This window comes from Triticum dicoccoides, chromosome 2B, assembly GCF_002162155.2.
Source record: "Triticum dicoccoides isolate Atlit2015 ecotype Zavitan chromosome 2B, WEW_v2.0, whole genome shotgun sequence".
In the NCBI taxonomy this organism is placed as follows: Eukaryota; Viridiplantae; Streptophyta; class Magnoliopsida; order Poales; family Poaceae; genus Triticum; species Triticum dicoccoides.
The window spans coordinates 454,249,437-454,272,691 of NC_041383.1; positions in this window are offsets into that span (position 1 = coordinate 454,249,437).

The following is a 23,255-nucleotide window of genomic DNA, read 5'->3' on the forward strand; positions in this document are numbered from 1 at the left end:
CTCAGAAATGGTAAGTTGGAAGTGTAGGCTTGTTTTGATGGCTCTCTCCACGAATGAAGAGGAGGTGGAGGGGTATATATAGCCTCCACACAAAATCTAACCGTTACACACAATTTACCAATCTCGGTGGGACCAAATCAACAAACTCGGTCAGACCAATTCAGTAAACCTAGTGACCGCTAGTGATTTTCGATGGGACCGACATGCAACTCGGTAGGACCGATATGGGTAGGGTTAGGGCATAGCGTAATCTCGGTGAGACCGATTACACAAACTCGGTGAGACCGATTTTGGTAATAAGCTAACCAGAGAGTTGGTCAGGTAAACATGGTGGGACCGCTTCGCTCTTTTCGGTGGGACCGAAATGTTATGAAAAGGAAACAAAGAGATTACATTGCAATCTCGGTGGGACCGATCGCTCACTTCGGTTAGACCGAAACGTTACGAAGGGAAACAGAGAGATTACAATCCCATCTCTGTGAGACCGAGATCCCTATCGATGAGACCGATTTGCCTAGGGTTTGTAGCAGTGGCTATGACATCTGAACTTAGTGGCGCCGGATAGAAAGAATCGATGGGGCCGAGTTTAACTTTTGGTTTAGGTCATATGAGGATATGAGAAAGTAGTTGAGGGTTTTTGGAGCATATCACTAAGCACTGTGGAGCAAGAAACTCATTAAGCAACACCTCATCCCTGCTTGATAGTATTGGCTTTTCCTATAGACTCAATGTGATCTTGGATCACTAAAATGTAAAATGTAGAGTCTTGAGCTTTTGAGCTTGAGCCAATCCTTTTAACCTTAGTATTTTGAGGGATCCACTTTCCTCATCCATGCCATGCCATTCATTGAGCTTTCCTGAAATGTTTTTCTTGGAGTAGTATTAGCCCAATGAGCTATATGTTGTTAGGAATTACCAAAACCACCTAGGGATAGTTGCACTTTCAATCTCCCCATTTTTGGTAATTGATGACAACATATAGATCAAAGCTTCGACAAATGATAATAAGATTGAAAAACATCGTCGCTTTGAGAAGTATGTGATAAGCAAGAGCTCCCCCTAAATTTGTGCATAGTTTAAGATTTGCTTCGGACTGCAAATGCACATAGAGTTAGGCTCATGGGTTACTCTTCCATGTCATACATCTTGGTGGAGCGTTCAAAATAATAAAGATTGAATAGATGCACTCATCACCAAGCAAAGTGAATGATCATATAAAGATAAATGAGATATTGTCACCTAACAACCATTAAGGTAGCATATGATCAAACACATGATCATCATTGTATCACACAGACAATAAAGTAGTATCTCAAGCAAGCAAAAGCAAATAACGTTCAACCACAAAAACAAGAAAGAACAAAAGCAAACTCTCTCTTTCTCGAAGCCTATGATCTATACATTTTTCTCCCACTTTGGCAACAAGTTACCAAAAAGTTCATAGAAAATGCATAGTACTAGATCGACTCTCAGGCTTGGTCTTGATGTGGTGGTGTAGATATGACTCCAAGGACGAAGGCTTCAGTTGATGTGGATGGAGCTGGAGGAGTAGGTCCTGGAGCTGGTTGTCCTGGAGCTGTAGCTGGTGCAGATGAAGTGGCTCTGGTGTCTGTCACTGGCACTACAACTAATCTCTGAGCTCTAGGCACTCTGGCAAATGCATCTGTGGTTGTCTTGCCCTTCCTCTCCTGCATATCATCCTGAAGCTGCTCCACAATGGATTGAATCTCAGTTACTTTCACATCTAAGTCATAGAACTTCCGTTCCATGATTCTTTCCAGGCTCTCCTGGTTTTGAGTTAGGGTGGCCAACCCTTTCTCAATCCTACATGTGGATGCTATCAAGTAACCAAGCTGGTCCTGCTTGCTCTTCAGAAAGTACTTAGATGCCTCTTCAATAGTTGGCATCTTGGCAGCCTTCTCCTTCTTAGCCTTTGCCTTCTTCTCTTGTGCTTGCACTGAAGATGGTTCATTCTCATTCATGACTACTTGGTTGTCCTCAAAGTCTGGATAGATAGCAAAGTGTTCCTTATCCAACAAGTATGTCCCTGTGCCCATCTTAGAGTTGATCAGCTCCTAGATCTGTGGGGCATACCCACAACTTCTCTTCTGATCTGCTGCTGTCCTCTTGATAGTCTCAACTATGAGGCTCATGACCTTGAACTTCTGTAGCACATCAAATATATGTAGCAAGTTTATTGCATGGCCTCTGATCATGTTGTGGTCACCTAACTTGGGCAAGAGTGTGTGCCTAAGGATCCAGTTAGTCGTTGGCAATCCTGACAGAAGATAATGTACAGATCCAAACTTATGAGTTTCAAGAGCTTTATCTGGGATCTCCTTGTACATGTGTGACATAGAATTGTGATCCTTCTTCTTCTTGGCATAGACATCCAAGTCTTCTTCACTCTCCTTAGGTGCATTGATTAGATTTGCCCATTCTTCAATTGTGGACTGGTACCTTGTACCTTCAGACATCCAAACTATTTTGCCATTGGGATAAAAGTGAGCTGTGGAGTAGAATTGCATTATGAGCTCATCATTCCACTTTGTGAACTTTTGTCCAACAAAGTCATCAACTCCACAAGCCTTAAAGCTGTCAAACACTCCTGGGTAGTGTTCCTCATTCTCCTTCATGTATTTCCAGTCCACCCACCTCATGTCAAAAACTATAGGCTTCTTGTCCAACAGCACAGTCTCCTAGAAATCATGTTGTTCCTTCATGTGGAACCTGTAGTCAATAGCGGTCCTCCTCCTGATTGCATAAGGATCAGACAATCTCCACTGTCTGAGTCCTGCATCCTTCCTCAGCTTCATGTTCTCAGCCACTGGATGAGCATCATTGTGGTCTGGAATCTCAGAACTTGTCCTTCATCTTCTTCCTCAGCAACTTTAGGCACTGGGGCCTTGTTCTTCTCAGTAGCTGGTATGTTCCTGGTATTCCTCTTAGGTGCAGTCTTGGGCTTGGAGGCAGCTTTGGGTGCTTCTTTGGGCTTTGATGATGCAGCCCCCGGCCTTATAGCATCACCCATAAGCTTTTGCGCCTTGGGTGCTGGAGCAGCACCTTCTTCTTCCTCTTCATCTTCCATCATGGAAGGCTGTCCAACAACTCTGGCCATGGTCTTCTTGACCCTTTCCTTCCTCTTCTTCCCTTCTGCACGAGCCTCTTTGGGATCAGATTTCTCAGGTTCTTATGTTGAAGCTCTGACTTTCAGCATAGGCGTCCTCTTGGCAGGGACCTTCCTGTTTAGTCCAGGCTTGGTGGCTGCAGCTGAGCCATATTCCTTCTTGAGCACTATCTTATTGGAAGTGGCCTCATCCTCTTCTGCCACATAGTCTTCATCCTCAGAGTCTGAGGTTCTCTTCCTTCTGGCCCTGGTGGCAGCTTTGGGCAGGTTGCTTGGGGTGCTCCTGCTGCCATCATCTAAGGTGCTAGAGGGACTAGTGCCCTCACTCATGTGAATCTGCTCCTCTTCCCTGTTCTGTCTGTCACTTTGGTCTGACATGCTGCAAACACTGACTACTGACCCTGTGAATAGATGTAGATGAGATAGAATGGATGAGCATCAAAAAATACAGAGGTTTTTGCAAAAGAATGATTCAAAAACTTAGTTTTAGTTTTCCACAGAAAGCATTTCGGATCTACCGATTTGCAAACTCGGTGATACCGAAGCAGCTTTTGGAACCTAGACTAGTGAACTCGGTCAGACCGAGTCACAGCTCGGTGGCACCGAGACTGCTAGGGTTTCACGGAGTTCTGAACTCGGTCACACCGATTTGCAATTTTCGGTCAGACCGAGAATCACTTGTGCAATGGCATTAGCCGAATCGGTGGAACCGAGTTTTTCAACTCAGTGGGTCCGAGATGGTTTCGGCGGAAACCTAACCCTAAATTTTCAATTCACATCTAATCTATGGATTGTTTTGACTGGATAGAATTGTTTCAATCGTGGCAAGAATCATGATGAACACAATGTGCTCGGAACCGGACGGGGATAGCATTGTGATCGAGTCCACACCCTACCTTGGTGATGAACTCGCTACGGCGGCAACGGCGGGGTTGAATTCCGTTGACGGCGGCGGAGACTAGCGACTAGAGGCGGCTGGCGACGAAGTCGACAATCCGGAGACCTTGGAGGCAGAGCAAGCTATGCGCGGGCGAAGGGGTTTGGAGAAAGTTTCCAATTTTTTGTCCGTGAGTATATATATAGCCTGACCCTGTCGGTGTGACCGAGTGGAACAACTCGGTGGCACCGAGATGCATAACTGTTTACAGTTACAGCAACTCGGTGAGACCAAAAAGTTCAAATCGGTTGCACCGAGATTGAAAACCTAGATCGACTTAGTGATCTAGGTATGACCGAAATGGAAGAATCGGTCAGACCGAAACACACAAAGAAGTTTTGGAAGTTTAAGTCTATGACGAATCGGGGACTCCGAGTGCTCCTCACACCGAGTGGTTCGAATCTGACTTGATCAAATTTTGTGATGTAGCATGAATAGAGTTTGAGACAAGAAAAACATAGATAGCTAGAGAAGGTTCTTAGGCATTCTTGTTCATCCACTTGGCAAAAGAAAAAGAAGCCAATCAATCAAAGCAACAAGTGGATTTCCTTGAATGAGTTAAATATGCAACCAACATGCTCACACAATGAAATGGCAAATGAAATATGTGTCAAAGCATGCACAACCAATTCTAGCATCTATCAAACAATTGGCGATGACTAGGTCATCTATATATGAGTATATTGACTTAGGAGTCAAATGAGAACATTTGATCATAGGTCATACTCATTGTTTAAGCTCAAGTGGGGTTACCACTTTTACATAATGCATTGATGTGTTCACACCATTAGAGTTGCTTTGACTCAATTCTTAGAGTTAAGCTCCCCCTAGATGTGAGATCCCCCCTTAGAGGGATGAACTAACCTTGGGTTTTGTCAATGATGACTTCATGTAGGTGTTGAAGATGTGGATGCTCAATGTTGATGAAGATCATTTGGAGCAATCCTTTGGAGTGAGTTGCACAATCAATACCTACACGGGTTAGTCCCACAAGGAACAAACAAGTATATCCATAGACATAGAGTGATGCACACACAAGATGATGTCCATGAAATCATTAGGTTACCTTGTCCCTTGTCTTACCAACAAGAGGGTTTGTGACTCCTTGAACTAGTGCAAGATGTGGAAGTTGATTGCACTTGTCCTTGCCATAATGATATGCGTGAAGAATGTTAGCAGAGTCACCCTCAAGAACTCTCTAGTTCTTCTTCTTCGGGATCCACATCATCTTGATGGGAATCCTTGGAGTTGTAGTCGTACCTGATGAAGTAGAACTTGACGTAGTCTTGGGAACCCACTTAACCAAGGCCTTAGGAGCTTCTTCAAATGCATCAATCTCCTCTTGAAGCTTGTCCTTGCCTTTTTGCTTGTGGTCTTGTGGTGGAAGATCATCTTGAGCTTGTGTCCCTTTGAAGGAAGTAGGATCATACTTCTATTGTTGAGGAACAAACTTCATCTTGGGGTATTGATCTTCTTCCCACTCAACTCCATTGGCATTGAACTTTCGTTCAAAACCAACACCTTGGTTCTTCCGGTGCCTTCCTTGCTTGCGTACAATTTCCTCAAATTGCTTACTCCCGGCAAGGCTCTTGTAAACACATTTCTCTATAATTCCCTTCAATAAGCTATTTTCTTGCTCAAGTGTAACTTGGCTAAGAGAATCATTAGTGGAATTAAGAGAACTACTAGAAGCAACAATATTGGATTTAGCATGAGCATTGTTACTACTAGAGGAAGAATCCTTTTTGTTTTTGTTACTAGACTTGACTTGAGGCATGTAAGTAGATAAGAGTAAACGCTTGGCAATGTAAGAAGAACTTTTCTTGCGAAGATCATCATTGATTGCCTTTAAGAACTCATGCTCTTGCTCAAGGTTGAGCTTTTCAAAGCGTAACTTCTCATGAGTCCTTAAAAGTTCTCGATGATCTTCTAAGATAGTTTCATGAGCTAACTTAATAGTGTTTAGTTATTTAGTAAGAAGCTCAATCTTCTCCTTATCATTGTCATTCTTTTTATCTTGATTAGCATGATTAATTGACGTTTCATCGTAGTATTCATCACTAGAGTAGTCAATAAGTAAATCATCATCACCTAACAAGTCATCTTCATCACTATTGAAATCAACATACTCGGGATGTGTTACCTTAGGGCCTTTAGCCATGAAGCATCTTCCAAGTCCTTCATTTGGTGAATCAAATATGTCGTAGGAGTTGGTTGATACAAGTGCTAGACCGGCAACACCTTCATCTTGAGTATGTTCGGAGTCGGAGTGATAGCTTCTCTCGGAGTGATGTTTAGAGTTTGAACCGGATACCCATTCACCAATATGAGCTTGATGTCTTTGTTTTGTGTATCTCTTTGATGACTTGTCCTTCCTTTCCGAATCCTTCCTTCTCCGGGATGTTCTTCGTTCATAACGATCATCTCTACTCCTTCTCTCTCTTGGTGGTGATTCTTCTCTTCTACTTCTTCTCTTGGGAGAATCTTATCTTCTTTTGTAGGGTGCCGTACACTCATTGGAATAGTGTCCGGTTCTCCCACAATTGTAGCAATTGCGCTCTCGACTGGTAGATCTTTTGTCATTGTAGGACCTTGACTTGGAGCTTCTCTCTTTGCTTCTACTCTTGTAGAATTTGTTGAAGTTCTTCACCATTAAGCTCAATTCTTCATTGAAGGTTTGTTTCTCACTTGATAATGTAGGGGCTTCACATGAGGCTTTGTAAGCACCACTTTACTTGTTGTGAAGTTCCTCCTTATCCTTGAGTGACATCTCATGAGCAACAATTCTTCCAATGTCTTCCGTTGGCTTGAGATTCTTGTAGTTGGGCATCATTTGGATCAATGTGCACACGGTATCATATTTTCCATCCAATGCTCTTAGGATCTTCTTGATGATGAATTTGTCGGTCATCTCTTCACTTCCTAAGCCCGCAATCTCATTTGAGATAAGAGCAAGCCTAGAGTACATTTCAGCGACACCTTCACCATCCTTCATTTTGAACTTGTCAAGTTGACTTTGGAGCACATCCAACTTGGATTCCTTGACGGTGTCGGTACCTTATTGCATATCAATCAAAGTATCCCAAATTTCCTTTGCATTCTCAAGACGGCTGATTTTGTTGAATTCTTCGGGGCACAATCCGTTGAAGAGGATATCACAAGCTTGAGCGTTGTATTGCAGCATCTTCAACTCTTCAGCACTAGCTTCACAATTTGGTTCTCTCCCATCAAAGAATTCACCTTGCAAGCCAATAGACACAGTAGCCCAAACGGCGGGGTTATGTCCAAAAATATGCATTTTCATCTTATGTTTCTAGCTAGCAAAATTAGTACCATCAAAGTAAGGACCTCTATAGTGGTAATTTCCCTCGCTAGACTCCATACTCTCCTAGGTTGTGAAACCAAGGCTATGATCACCAAAGCGATGGAAATCAAAGCAAATGCATACCAAAGCTCTGATACCACTTATAGGACCTTGAAGTATGTCTATAGGGGGGTGGTTAGACTACTTGACCAATTAAAAACTTAACCTTTTCCCAATTTTAGTCTTTGGCAGATTTTAGCTATCTTAGCACAAGTCAAGCAATCTTCAGACAATTCAAGCAAGCATGCAAGGAGTATATGAGCAGCGGAAAGTAAAGCATGCAACTTGCAAGAATGTAAAGGGAAGGTGTCGGTTTCAAAACCGGCGGATCTCGGGTAGGGGGTCCCGAACTGTGCGTCTAGGCGGATGGTAACAGGAGACAAGGGACACGATGTTTTTACCCAGGTTCGGGCCCTCTCGATGGAGGAAAAACCCTACTCCTGCTTGATTAATATTGATGATATGGGTAGTACAAGAGTAGATCTACCACGAGATCGGAGTGGCTAAACCCTAGAAGGTAGCCTATGGTATGATTGTTGTTCGTCCTATGGACTAAAACTCTCTGGTTTATATAGACACCGGAGAGGGCTAGGGTTACACAGAGTCAGTTACAATGGGAGGAGATCTTCATATCGTATCGCCAAGCTTGCCTTCCATGCCAAGGAAAGTCCCATCCAGACATGGGATGGAGTCTTCAATCTTGTATCTTCATAGTCCAGGAGTCCAGCCAAAGGTCTTAGTCCGGCCATCTGGACACCCACTAATCCAGGACTCCCTCAGTAGCCCCTGAACCAGGCTTCAATGACGACGAGTCCGGCGCACAAGTTGTCTTCGGCATTGCAAGGCGGGTTCCTCCTCCGAATATTCCATAGAAGATGTTGAACACCAGGGTAGTGTCCGGCTCTGCAAAATAAGTTCCACATTCAACCATAGAGAGAATAATATTTGCATCAATCGGATCTGCTGACGTATTCCGCGGCGTGACATCATGCCACGGCCAGGCTTTTATTCATTTTACTGTTCCACCTCAGCGCGTTTAGCGAGGCGGTTTCCTTCGCACGTCGTGTCAAAGCAGAGATCCTGTCCCCTTATGCCGGGATTCTCATCAATACGGGCGTGGGTAACCCAACCGCGCCATTAACCACGGCGCTTGGGAGATAAGCGAGTTTTATTAGGCCGGTGGGGGGCTCGTAGTTTTGGCCGCCCATATAAGGGGATAAGAATCTGCCCTTTCCATTCACGCCTTCTTCCTCTTCTGCTTATCCGTCCCTGCGCGCTCGAGCTCCAGTGCCCCAGCCCGCACTTCCCACCTCAACCTTCTCCAACCATGTCCAGAGCGGGAGGTAGATGGATGGCCTCCTCCGTCACGGAGGGGCAAATCAAAAAGCTGAGGAAGGCCGGATACTTGTCTGACGACATCGCGCACCGGCTTCCAGATGTGGGGCAACTCATCCCCACCCCCAGGCCCCATGAGAGGGTTGTTTTTCTCCCCCATTTCCTCCGCGGACTGGGTTTTCCTCTTCACCCGTTCGTCCGGGGGCTAATGTTCTACTACATCCTGGACTTCCACGATCTGGCCCCGAACTTCATCCTCAATATCTCGGCGTTTATCATCGTGTGTGAGGCCTTCTTCCGCATCCAGCCTCACTTTGGCCTATGGCTGAATATCTTTAGCGTCAAGCCGAAGGTTGTGAAAGGCCGACAAGCATAATGCGGAGGTGCTATGGTGAGCAAGATGGCCAACGTTACTTGGCTCGAGGGTGCCTTCGTGGAAACCATCAAAGGGTGGCAATCGGGGTGGTTTTATATCACCGAACCGCATGACCCTAAGTGGGCAGCGGCCCCCGAATTTCGATCAGGCATCCCCACCCGGCTCACATCTTGGAAAGAGACGGGCCTGTCGTGGGGCAATCTGGAAGAGGTAACCGGACTCCAAACCTGCGTCCGAGACCTGGTGACCAAGAAGGTCAAGCTTGTCAACGTAGTCCAGATCATGCTCTTCCGCCGGATCCTCCCGTGTCAACGACGGGACTTCAATTTGTGGGAGTTCGACCCGGCCCAGCACCAGACTCTATCCCGGCTCTTCGAAACGAAGCACGAGGACGCCCGGAAGGTGCTTTTCAAGAGTTCCGAGGTCTCCCCTCCCATCACCGAGGATTGCGGATTCTGCGCCAAACGTCAAGCCTCCGAAGTAAGCTTACATTTAGTCCTTTACGGGATACCCAAATTTCATAGTGTGACTTTATGTGGGATCTAAACTCCCGTTCCTTTGACAGGACTGGAAGAGGACATCCGGAGAAGTTTGACTGTCCGGCCCCTTTGCCCAAAGGCCCAGCAGACACACGCTTAGCGAAGCTACTGGTTCCGGCACCTCACGTGGTGCCGGAGAAGAAGGCCAAGGAGAAGGCCACGGGGGCCCGAAAGAGTTCCCGGCGCCCGGTGGTGTCGGATTCATCACCCGACAACCCCGACGCGCCCTCCGCTTTGGAAGACGAGGAGGAGGAAGGAGAAGAAGAAGCCTCTCCCCCTCCAACGGGGGGAGGAAAGAAGAGTAAGGCCGCCCCAATTGGGGAGGCCGGAGGGTCAAAGAAGGGGAAGACCCATCTTCCGAACTACGCCTCCGATGCCGAAGACGGCGGGGAGGAATGGCCATCCAGGGTGAAGCCCCTGGCAAAGTCGTAAGTGTCCGGTTACCCGAATGACTCATGGCGCTCTTCTATTATTTGGCAATGTCTAACGCCGAATTTTAATCATGCAGTCCGCCCAGAGCTCAGCTCGGTGATTCGTCGAGCGGCTCCCTGAATTCGTCGGATGTGAACAGCGCTTCGCTTCCGACGGCCTCCTCCCCGCTCCCTGCGGACGACACCGAGGTGGGGTCCCAAAAGGGACTAAACCAAGAGGAGGTGGTCCTGGAGGCGCCGCAAGGCGATCTCCCGAACTCCAGGCCCGAAGGGGGTAAAGCCCCGGAAGGATCTAAGTCCGGCCCCGGGCCGGACACTGCTCCGGAACCATCAGCGGTTCTAGAGTTCGACAGGCGCCGCCTTCATAAGAAGGGCAAGCCTACGACGCCGGCGACTTCCGTCCATCCGGAGGCGCCGGACAATTTGCTGGAGGCGCTTAACGGCGCCTCCATCGACGAGGAACACCGCACTGTTATGAGTGCGGTGATTCAGAAGGTTCAGTCCGCCAAGAACGGGCTGACGAAAGCCTGTACAAGCCTGTTAACGGGCTTTGAGGTATGTGTTCAAGAACATATAAAAATTATTACCGCATAGACAGTAGCCCCTGATGCTAAGTTCGGTGTTCGGAAAGAAAAGCCGAGCTGAGGATCTAAAAAGATATACGCAGGAGTCTAATAGAAATATGTCAATATGGGAATGCAGGTTGCACTGCTGACCTCTGCCGCACTGACTGCGGAGGTCAATGCATTGAAGGAAAGCCTCGAGCGGTCCGAGAGCGAGCTCGGCCGTGCCAAGAAGCAGCTCGAGGATAAAGAGGGTACATAGTACCTCCTATAAATGTATATAGAAATACTTGGTTGCAAAATAATAACAGGACCAACGCTAATGTTGCAGGAGCCACGACCGAGGTGGTGACCCTGAAGTAGGCGGTCTCCAAGGCCGAAAAGAGTGCGGCCTTGGAGCACACCGAGCGAGAGAAGCACGAGGCGCGGGTGGCGGAGGTGCGGCAAGAGCTCCAGGCTCTCGTGGAAAAACACGAGAGTTTGGAGCGTGACTCGAAGACTCGAGAGTCCAAGCTTGCCTTGGCTCTTGAGAGTGCCAAGACTGCTAAGGCCGAAGCCCAGAAGGCCCTTCAGGAGATCGAGGCGATGAAGAAGATAGCAGCGGGTAAGGCATTCTTTATGCAAAGCAAAAATATAAAGGTTAATAATCTTCTACTTACCCGAATCCGGAGCTCTCCAGGAGCGTTCGCCGATCTGCCCCGTAGTGTGTCCGATGCCACCGCATACAACCGAGCCGAAGAGGGGAGCTCGACGGAAAAAGTGTTCTGGTCTCAGTATGCTGAGGCCGAACATCCGGTGCCCCTGAGCGACCAGCTGAAGTAGCTGGTCGAGCTCCACAAGGTGGTCGAATAGGCCATGAAGGGCCTCATAGCTCGGCTGTGGCCTGGAGAAGTCATGCCTGGGAGCTACTTCAGTCTGGTGCAGTGGCTGGTGGATGCGTGTCCGTGGATTGAGGTCGTCAAGCGCTCCGTTTGTATTGAAGGTGCCCGTCGGGCCCTTGCCCGTGCTAAGGTGCACTGGGGCAAGCTAGACGCCAAGAAGCTATTGACGGACGCGCCACCGCCGGCCAAGGAGTATCGTACGCCCGAGATGTATTATAATGGCGTTCTGAAGGGTGCCCGCCGTATAGCGGATGAGTGCTCCAAAGATGTAATTTTTGAGTAGACTCGCATTTGTTATCCTGTACGCTGAAGCTTTGTTCATATGCGTTAAGCAACGCTTGTTAATTTAAAATATTACCTTCTGTGCGGCCGTTTATCAAATCTGAGAGATGCAAGTCGTCGGCTTCGACCCCCATGCCACAAGTGCTGGGGTGTTTGGGATAAACCTGAGCGCTCTTGTTCCCATTCTTGGGTCCATCTAGGGAGGCGTTCAGCACAACGAACCAGGCCGTCGGACTTATAATGATTTATCACTCTCACTTAGCCATAGAATTCTATAATTTTAAATTTCGGCGAAGCCCCTATTATTCGGAAGACCGAGTTCGGGGCGCTATCCACGCCTAGGCCAGATAAGTCCGGTTCCTCGCTTGAAGCGGCATAAGTCTTTAAGGACTCGAAAAAACCTCGCGAACAGCGACCGGTCTCTCGCACTATCATGACAGTCAGTTTCAGCTTTCTCTACTGAGGTGTTAACCTAGCTCAACTGGGGCACAATCACAGTAGTTCTCCCAACGCTACCTTAGCCAACAATGCGGAACGTAAGGTACCAAAACATGGGAGCCGGGCAAACCCAACTATTGACCAAAGACATGATTCGGAGTCGATGCATATAGTGCTATAAGTTCGGGGTGCCGCACTCGTGAGAGTGTTCGGTCTTCTCACACCATGTTATGGGGTGTTTGTAAGCCCCTGGTGTATTGTCCGCACCAAAGTGTACGGTTGCAGAATGTCATGACTGAACATATTTGTATATAAAAAATAGATAAGTACAATAATAGGTAAGAGCTATATATTGTTTATTAAAAAAAGGGCTGCTACGAAAGCAGAACGATACAAGAAGTGCGGTAAGCAAGAGATGGGAGTATTTGACATGTTCCCCTCCAGGGGCAAGCTGCGGGATTGTAAGTAAAACAGGTATTAAACTCGTTATAGAGACCACCTGGACTTTCGACGTGGCTTGTTCTCTCCCTAGCTGTTGCATCGTGGGTTCGGCGAGTGTATTGCCGGACAGGCCTTCCGAATAGTTGGGTCCTGAATGTGTGTAAAAAGAAAAACGGCGAAATAGGGAGCCCCTTAGTGTGGTTGAGCCGCATTCTGGGCGTGCCGTTGTTGTGCCCCTCCCCTTATGCCCATGGTATCTCTAAGGCATAATTATGTACGCGTGGTACCAGTATCGCCATTTGGCGGGGGCTGGGGTTGGGGCCGCACTGCTATGCTTGCTCGGAACATGCCAGCCGGATTTGTTGTAGGTTACTTCGGGCTCGCTTGACGTTGTCCGGACGTTTGACGCCTGGATTGGAGAACTGCCTTGAGAGGCTACTCTGTACTTCCGCCGCTAGGGCCGCCTTGTGCTCCTCCGTTCGGAAAGAGCGTTCGGTGTTTCCGTTTACCGTGATGACTCCGCGAGGTCCTGGCATCTTGAGCTTGGGATATGCGTAGTGCGGCACCGCATTGAATTTTGCAAATGCGGTTCGTCCAAGCAGGGCGTGATAGCCGCTGCGGAATGGGACTATGTCGAAGATTAACTCCTCGCTCCGGAAGTTATCCGGCGATCCGAAGACCACTTCGAGTGTGACCGAGCTTGTACAGCTGGCCTCTACACCTGGTATGACACCTTTGAAGGTTGTCTTTGTGGGTTTAATCCTTGAAGGATCGATGCCCATTTTTCGCACTGTGTCCTAGTAAAGCAGGTTCAGGCTACTGTCGCCGTCCATTAGGACTCTGGTAAGGTGAAATCCGTCGATAATTGGGTCTAGGACCAGTGCGGCGAATCCGCCGTGACGGATGCTGGTGGGATGGTCCCTTCAATCGAAGGTGAACGGGCAGGAGGACTATGGCTTGAACTTTGGGGCGACTGGCTCCAACGCATAGACGTCCTTGAGAGCACGCTTCCGCTCCCTTTTGGGGATGTGGGTTGCGTATATCATGTTCACCGTCCGAACTTGCGGGGGAAATCCCTTCTGTCCTTTGTTGTTCGGCGGTCGGGGCCCCTCCTTGTCATCGCTATGTAGCCCCTTGTCTCTGGTTTCGGCACTTAACTTGCCTGCCTGCTTGAACACCCAACAATCCCTGTTGGTGTGATTGGCTGGCTGTTCGGGGTTGCCGTGTATCTGGCATGAGCGGTCGATTATCCGGTCTAAGCTGGATGGGCCCTGAGGGTTTCTTTTGAATGGCTTCTTGCGCTGACCCGGTTTAGAGCCTTTGAATCCGGCATTGACTGCCGTATCTTCAGTATTGTCACCGTTAATGCGGCGCTTATGCTTGTTGCGACGTGACCTGCCGTTGTTGTCCTTGGTATTCGAATTGCCGGGGCTCTTGGTTATGTTATTGCTACGAGCTAGCCAGCTGTCTTCTCCTGCACAAAAGCGGGTCATGAGTGTCGTGAGGGCTGCCATAGATTTCGGCTTTTCCTGTCCTAGGTGCCGGGCAAGCCATTCGTCTCGGATGTTGTGCCTGAAAGCTGCAAGGGCTTCGGCGTCCGGACAGTCGACTATTTGGTTTTTCTTGGTTAGGAACCGTGTCCAGAATTGTCTGGCCGGTTCCTCTGGCTGCTGGATTATGTGGCTTAGGTCATCGGCGTCTGGTGGTCGCACATACGTGCCCCAGAAGTTGTCAAGGAATGCGGATTCCAGGTCCTCCCAACAACTAATTGACTCCGCTGGCAGGCTATTAAGCCAATGTCGAGCTGGTCCTTTAAGCTTGAGCGGAAGGTATTTGATGGCGTGTAGATCATCACCACGGGCCATGTGGATATGAAGGAGATAATCCTCGATCCATACCGTAGGATCTGTTGTGCCATCGTATGATTCGATGTTTACGGGTTTGAAGCCCTCGGGGATTTGATGATCCATTAATTCGTCTCTGAAGCATAGTGGGTGTGCGGCGCCCCTATACTGGGCTATATCACGACGCAGCTCGGACGAGCTTGGTCTATTGTATTCGGCCGGGCCATACTTATTATGTCCGGCGTGACGGCTAGCGTCACGTGAAGCGGGGCGCCAATGCGATCCGTAGACCGATCTTGTTTGCCTTGCCTTATTCTCCAAGATGTCTTGCAGGTCTGTTGCATCTCCCCGTACTCTGGTATGTTTTGGGCGGTGCCGGGGTGCGGCTTGGGTCGAGGGCCTGAAGGCCTCTCTATCACGGCCACAGGGTGGCCGATCGGGCGCATCATACGCTGGTGATGTAGGTTTAGTTGCTTCCTCCTCAAGTTGGGGTAGCAGCCTGCACTTTGGGTAGCTCTTGGATGGGCGTTCTAGTTTATACTCTTCGGCCGCCAGGACTGCGGTCCATCTGTCGTCTAGCAAGTCTTGGTCAGCTCTAAGCTGCTGCTGTTTCTTCTTGAGGCTGCTTGTCGTGGCTACGAGCCAGCGTTTGAAATGCTCTTGTTCGACGGGATCCTCTGGCATGACGAATTCATCGTCGTCGAGGCTTGCCTCGTCTTCGGAGGGAGGCATTTAATTGTCGTCCTCATCCTCTTTGTCGGCCGGTCTCTCATGAGGGTTGGCTCATTCGTCCTCCTGCACTAAATCCTGCTGGAGGTTGTTGTCTTCGGCACTGTCCGACGTGTTGTTATCTCCGGTGCCGGAATCGCCATTTTTGCTTTGGCGGGACTTAGAGCGGTGCCGCCGACGTCGGCGCTTGGGTTGCTTCTTGGAAGGATCATCCTCCTTTTTCTCCTCGCCATCCCCCACTTTGGGGGTGTCCACCATGTATATGTCATATGACGAGGTGGCTTTCCAGTTCCCTGTAGGTGCTGGTTCTTGATCGTCTCCTTCATCGGCGTCGATGCCGTTGATGTCTTCGGAGTCAAAGTCGAGCATGACGGTTAAATCGTCGACAGTGGCTACGAAGTGGGTGGTGGGTGGGCTTTGAATTTCTTCGTCGTCCGCATCCCAACCGTGTTGTTCGTAGTTCGGCCAGGGCTCTCCTGACAAAGAGAGAGACTTTAATGAATTCAGGATATCGCCAAAAGGCGAGTGCTGAAAGACGTCCGCGGTGGTGAACTCCATGACCGGAGCCCAATCAGGCTTAATTGGAAGAGGTGCGGGATTTACGGAGTCCGGATCGGAGTCCGGCACCTTGGAGTCACGGGCCTTGCGAAGGACTAGGCTGGTATCCGGCTCTATCGCCGTAGAGGTTGCAGCTTCCGGGGTGGCGTCCAACCATCCATCCCCGACTGGCGCAGTGGGCTCCGAGCTAATGGTCGGAGCGGACACCTGAGCGATGCTCTGGGTGTTGTCCGATGGCAGAGCTAAATCATGCCCATTGTGACAGTGCGGCGCGCCCGGTCGTGGCTCAAATCCGTCGAAGATCAAGTCCCCGCAGATGTCGGCTGTGTAGTTTAAGCTTCCAAACCTAACCTGATGGCCAGGGGCGTAGCTTTCGATCTGCTCTAGATGGCCAAACGAGTTGGCCCGCAGTGCGAAGCCGCCGAATACGAAGATCTGTCCGGGGAGAAAAGTCTCATCCTGGACCGCATTGCGATTGACGAGCGAAGAAGCCATCGGGCCTAAAGGCGACGACACAGAGGAGCTCTCAATGAAACCACCAATGTCGGTGTCAAAACCGGCGGATCTCGGGTAGGGGGTCCCGAACTGTGCGTCTAGGCGGATGGTAACAGGAGACAAGGGACACGATGTTTTTACCCAGGTTCGGGCCCTCTCGATGGAGGTAAAACCGTACTCCTGCTTGATTAATATTGATGATATGGGTAGTATAAGAGTAGATCTACCACGAGATCGGAGTGGCTAAACCCTAGAAGCTAGCCTATGGTATGATTGTTGTTCGTCCTATGGACTAAAACTCTCTGGTTTATATAGACACCGGAGAGGGCTAGGGTTACACAGAGTCGGTTACAATGGGAGGAGATCTTCATATCGTATCGCCAAGCTTGCCTTCCACGCCAAGGAAAGTCCCATCCGGACACGGGACGGAGTCTTCAATCTTGTATCTTCATAGTCCAGGAGTCCGGCCAAAGGTCTTAGTCCGGCCATCCGGACACCCCCTAATCCAGGGATCTCTCAGAAGGGTTTGGAGATTTCAAACACAATTTGGAGACACGGTGATTCTTGAGCCGTGGTTCCGATAGGTGGTGCTATCGTACATCCACGTTGATGGAGACTTCAACCCAGGAAGGGTAACGGTTGCGCGAGTCCACAGAGGGCTCCACCCACGAAGGGTCCACGAAGAAGCAACCTTGTCTATCCCACCATGGCCGTCGCCCACGAAGGACTTGCCTCACTAGCGGTAGATCTTCACGAAGTAGGCGATCTCCTTGCCCTTACAAACTCCTTGGTTCAACTCCACAATCTTGTCGGAGGCTCCCAAGTGACACCTAGCCAATCTAGGAGACACCACACTCCAAGAAGTAACAAAGGGTGTGTTGATGATGAACTCCTTGCTCTTGTGCTTCAAATGATAGTCTCCCCAACAGTCACCTCTCTCTCATAGGATTTGGATCTTGTGGAAAGAAGATTTGAGTGGAAAGCAACTTGGGGAAGGCTAGAGATCAAGATTCATATGGTAGGAATGGAATATCTTGGCCTCAACACATGAATAGGTAGTTCTCTCTCAGAAATGGTAAGTTGGAAGTGTAGTCTTGTTCTGATGGCTCTCTCCACGAATGAATAGGAGGTGGAGGGGTATATATAGCCTCCACACAAAATCTAACTGTTACACACAATTTACACATCTCGGTGGGACCGAATCAACAAACTCGGTCAGACCGATTCAGTAAACCTAGTGACCGCTAGTGATTTTCGGTGGGACCGACATGCAACTCGGTAGGTACGATATGGTTAGGGTTAGGGCATAACGTAATCTCGGTTAGACCGATTACACAAACTCGGTGAGACCGATTTTGGTAATAAGCTAACAAGAGAGTTGGTCAGGTAAACTCGGTGCGACCGGATCGCTCTTTTTGGTGGGACTGAAATGTTACGAAAAGGAAACAGAGAGTTTACATTGCAATATCGGTGGGACCGATCGCTCACTTCGGTTAGACCGAAATGTTACGAAGGGAAACAGAGAGATTACAATCCATCTCAGTGAGACCGAGATCCCTATCGGTGAGACCGATTTGCCTAGGGTTTGTGGCAGTGGCTATGACATCTGAACTCGGTGGCGCCGGATAGAAAGAATTGGTGGGGCCGAGTTTGACTTTTGGTTTAGGTCATATGAGGATATGAGAAAGTAGTTGACGGTTTTTGGAGCATATCACTAAGCACTGTGGAGCAAGAAACTCATTAAGAAACACCTCATCCCTCCTTGATAGTATTGGCTTTTCATATAGACTCAATGTGATCTTGGATCACTAAAATGTAAAATGTAGAGTCTTGAGCTTTTGAGCTTGAGCCAATCCTTTTAACCTTAGTATTTTGAGGGATCCACTTTGTTCATCCATGCCATGCCATTCATTGAGCTTTCCTGAAATGTTTGTCTTGGAATAGTATTAGCCCAATGAGCTATATGTTGTTAGGAATTACCAAAACCACCTAGGGATAGTTGCACCTTCAGACGGCTTTACTGCCGCGCCACGAGTGGGGTGAGACTCCCGTGCAGCGTCGCCCTCTACACTTGTACTACATCGGTCGTGGTTTATTAATCCCCCATTGAATTTGACTGAAGATTTAACTGACAAAATGTTAGTGCATGTCAACAAAAACTATATCGTTGGATTCGTATTTGAACATAGTTTTCAATGATATAATTTTAGGTGACATGCATCAGCATTTATCGTACTATATATAATGTTAGTTCAATTTTTGCTCGTACTAATCTATAGTAGTAAGGTGCCCGTGCGTTGCACGGAAGATTGAAATGCATTGATCGGGGAGTTGTTTATTTGACAAAGAATGTGGGGGTCATCTCATGTGTAACAGTATCGATAGGTTTCTTCGGATATTATTTCACCTCTAGTGCTCACAAACATCCGGGTGAAATAGATAAAAAAAGGTATATTTTGCAAACAAAAGCGTTCAACTGTTCAACCTACATCCAAAACTTGTGAAGAAATAACACTTATTGTGCTTTGCAAGAAATGATCTTTAATAATTAGTTTTTGAGTATCAATTGTTATACATGTTGGCTACAGATGACATGGCACTTTCTTATAGTCAATAGTTGGCTATACTATTAAGTATTAACCATGCCCTTATACACCTAGACGGAGGGATTAAATCAGGATTACTTGGAAGGGGTAGAGGAGATGTATGAAATGGTTCATAGTAAGTCTTTCACCAGTATTGTAGTAAAAACTCATAGAAGGAAGATTCTAGACTAAACTATAAATGGACACACTTTTATTCATGTGTGATACTCCAATAGAGCAAGATCAAGCATGGAAGTCTCCACATGCTTAGACAGCGGATTACACTGAGCGAAGACTAATGATCAACATTTAACTTGATAATGCGTATGTCCAGGTGAACCTCCTTGGAGTCCCCATGCACCGCGTTCGGGGGTAAATTATACCATGCGTCTTCTGTGTCCACATCGGTGGGAAAGTCCCAGCTCTGCACAGTCCTAGTCAGCATGATGGAGCCGTTGTCGCCGCCCACGTACCTCGGAGGGGTAGTAACAGTGAGCACACACCCGTAGATCGGCGTCGTCTCAGTGTTAGCGTCAGCGGCGTCGCCCCTGACGCACACTACAGAGATGGGGCGGCGGCCTGCACGGGCCTCGCCGGTGCCCACGATCAAGAGGAAGACGCTGCCGTCCTCCTCCGAGACTAGCAGGCGACGGTGATCCTCCAGTGACTCTAGCATGGTGAACGGGTAGCACGTCTCGTACTTGATGTTCTCAGCTAAGGGCCAGTAGTAACCATTGCACACATCCGTGACGTGATGCACGATGTCCGCCGGCGAAACCCAAAATGGCACCGGGCACTCATAGCAGTAGACGAAGGGCTCCTTGGAGGCATCGACCATGCCGTCCATGAAACGGGAGTGGCTGTAGGGGACGTTGCGCTAGTTGAATATATGAACAAGTTACTACAAGATTAAATCCTAATAAGCACAAAATAAATCATGACGGCTATAATAGAGATTAAACTAATCATGTGGACTAGCATAGTAGATGAACAGATAGAATCTAGTAGGATACTGTCGGGGGTTGGGTACGACATATGCCAAAGGATGGCTTATCATGGTGGGAGCGAGTAGAACGTCGCCGGTGCTTGGAAGCGGGATGAGGCGAAGACATGCACGCCGGCGGAACTTACCCAGCTTCAGGGCTCTCCTAGGAGATAACACCCCCACTGCTGCTCTGCGGGGTCTCTGCATGATCACTAAGGCAAAGTAGCTACAATGGTGCTCCTGGAGCTGTTTCGGGAGGCAGGAGAGGGCAAGGCTAGCTCTGTCCTCCCTGTGCTATCTGGTCTATCTCCATCTAGGTCCGAACCCTTTGCATGGGTGCCCCGGGGGGTTTATATAGGCCTACCCCCCGGGGGTACACTAGTAATCTGGCTGGGCGCGGGTCCCAGCCGTCTGTCTCTCAGGCCGCCGTCTTTCCCGCCGGCTTCTGGGGCCCACCGACTGGCGGGTCCCGCGGAAAGGCTTGATACTGTAGCGGCACACTTGATGATGCAGGCTCGGTCATTGGGTCATGGCAACAGTGCCGCCGTCTATCGGGCGATCACTGTCGCCATTCCCCATCCTATCTAGTTAATGGCTCGTGGGGCCCTGGGGAGGAGTCGGCCGACTCCCACAGGTCCGTCTTCGGGGCGCCCAGGCCGCCTTTGGCCCACCCACTGACAGGCGGCCCCGCCGTCTTCGGGCCGTTCAGGCCGGCGTCGTGGGCACAGTGTACTACGCACTATGGCTGAGGTCAGGGCAGGCATGGCAACAGTGCTGCATCTCGCCGGAGATCTTCCAGCGATACGGTTCACTGTAGCCATGCCGGTCCTTCGTAAGCAGGGGGGAAACGGCCATGCCGTGCCCGTACTCCGCATCATACTTCGAGATGAGGGAGGAGTCTTGGGCCGACTCTCCATAGTCGGCCTCTCTAGAGGTCGCCAGCGTGGAGTCGGCTTATGTTGGAGTCGTCGTCTGGGACTCGGCCTGAGGGGCGCGGGTTAGCCTACCCGTGGCCCATTACTCCGATAGTAGTCCCCAAAGCTGGTGAAGCCCTACGGATGCTGCTTGTGGGGCTTCAACAGTTTCAACCTTCAAGGAGCAGACTCTGGAACTCGGCTGCCGGCTTCCTTTGGGCCGACTGTCGAAAGTCGGAGGTTTAGTGGACAACCGAAGCTTGAAAGTCATGGCGGGAAACCAGGCGGCGTGCCTGATACGCTTCCCCGCAGCCATCAGGGCGGTCCTATCGCGTGGCGCCACGTGGGGAGAACAGTCTGCCTGCCCACGCGCGCGACGGGACGGGCCGTCAGGCAGGGCCTGCCACTACCGCGCCTCGGCATACGAACGGATCCGTTGCGGCCGTGGACGGTTGGTTTTCCCACGTCGTTACTGCGCGCAGTAACTTCATGGGGTAAATCGTGGGGCGGCGTGGGGCATCGTGCGCAGTTAATCCCACGCCCGCCCCCTCGGCTTCTCAGCCCGCAGGGCTATAAGTAGGCGGGGGGAAGCGGAGCGGCACAGCACGCGCGCCCTTCTTCCCCGCTCCCCCGCCCCATCTTGCCTTCTCTCCCTCCTGCTACCGCCGTTGAGCAAGAGCACACCATAACGCGGTGATGAGCTCTTCCTCCGCCGCGGCCCCCGCCGTGAGCTCCGGCGTATGGGATGGCTCAGAGGTAGAAGAAGAACACATCGAGTTCCTCCGCCAGACGCGCCGTCTCCCCAACGCGGACCTCGTGAGCGCCCGCGCCGCGCCGGAGGGGGAAATCCGGCCGGTGCCGGAAGAGGGCGAGCGGGTCATCTTCCGCTCGCACCTCATTCGCGGCCTGGGGCTACCGGCGAGCGGCTTCTTTCGCTCGTTCTTGGAGTTCCACAGTCTTCAGCCGCACCACCTCACTCGAACACGGTGGTGTTGCTCTCCGCCTTCGCCACTCTGTGCGAAGGTTTCCTCGGCGTTCTCCCCACCATCGAGCTCTGAGGAGAATTCTTCTCTTCTAAGCTCGGCACGCACATCGCCGGCGTGCCGGCTCAGTGCGGCGCCTTCATCGCGTTGCGGCGCTCGATGGCCGACAACCCCTTTCCTCCCATCACGTTGATCAAGTCGGTAAAGATGTGGCAGCGCTCGTACTTCTACGTGAAGAACCTCGCATCCGACGGCGACTGGGTCAACTTGCCACCTTACAACGCCGCCCCCCTGACTGCGAGGCTCCCCAGCTGGTCCCACCGAGTCAAGACGCTGACTCCTGCCGGAGCCGCCGCTGTAGCGCGACTCCGAGTCTTGACGCAGTCGGAGGGACAGGTCGGGGCCGACTTGCTGGCCGCCTTCGTGGCGCACCGAGTTCTCCCGCTCCAAGGCCGGCCTCACCTGATCTGTCAGATGAGCGGCCTCCGAGACCCAAGTCGGATGAGCACCAAGGAGATGCCCTGCAAGGAGGTGGCAAACATGGTGAATTACATCGCGCACTGCGAGTTCGAGGAGGACTGGCAGTTCGGCAAGGAGTCATACTCGTGCGACAATCCTCCACCAGTTGTAAGTCGTGTACCCCTATCATTTTGTCCTTTTTCGCAGCCGACTCCGGCTTCTGAATCTTGTTGGCCTCTTCTGAACTAGAATCCTCTTATGCAGCCCGCCGCCGGCGCCACGAGACAGCCCCGCGAGTATGTTCCCGACCGCGTGGAGAGCGACGTCGACGACCCCGACTTGGGGGCGGCGGCGATGGAAGCCGACGCCGAAGGCGGGGGAGGAGGAGCAGAAGGCGACTTCAGGCCCTCGGCCACCTTCGCCGACTGGCCTGACGACGACGCCGAAGGCGAAGTCGCTCCGCGCCACCAGCTGAGGATCGGCCCGTCGGGCGCCGGCTCCTCCGCCGGCCCGGCCGGCCAAGGTGGCGCGAAGAGGCGTCACGCTGGGCCGAGTGTGCCCGGCGGCAAATTGAAGAAGTTCAAGGGGGCGGCCGCCGCGACCAGACGGGAGGAGGCGGCCGCGAAGGCCAACCGCTTCCGAAGGGAAGTGAGAAAGCCTCTGCTAGTCTCTACGTGAATCTTTATGCTTTTTTATTTTCCCTTGTTGAATCTTGTCCGAGTCTTTTTGTTATATACTCGCTCCACTCTTCTTCAGGGCCCCTCTTTCCCTTGAGAGAGTCGCCATACCCTCCGTCATGGGGTCGGCAGAGATGTCCGCCATTACTCGGCGGCCCGACCCCGCCACCGACCTCCGGGAGGCGACGGAGCAGAATGCGCGGGAGAAGCGCGAGGAGGAGGAGGCCGAACGTCTGGAGAAGGCGGAGGCCGACGGGGCGGCCGCCTCCGCCCAGAAGAAGCTGGATGATGCTGAAGCCGCCCTTGCGGCGA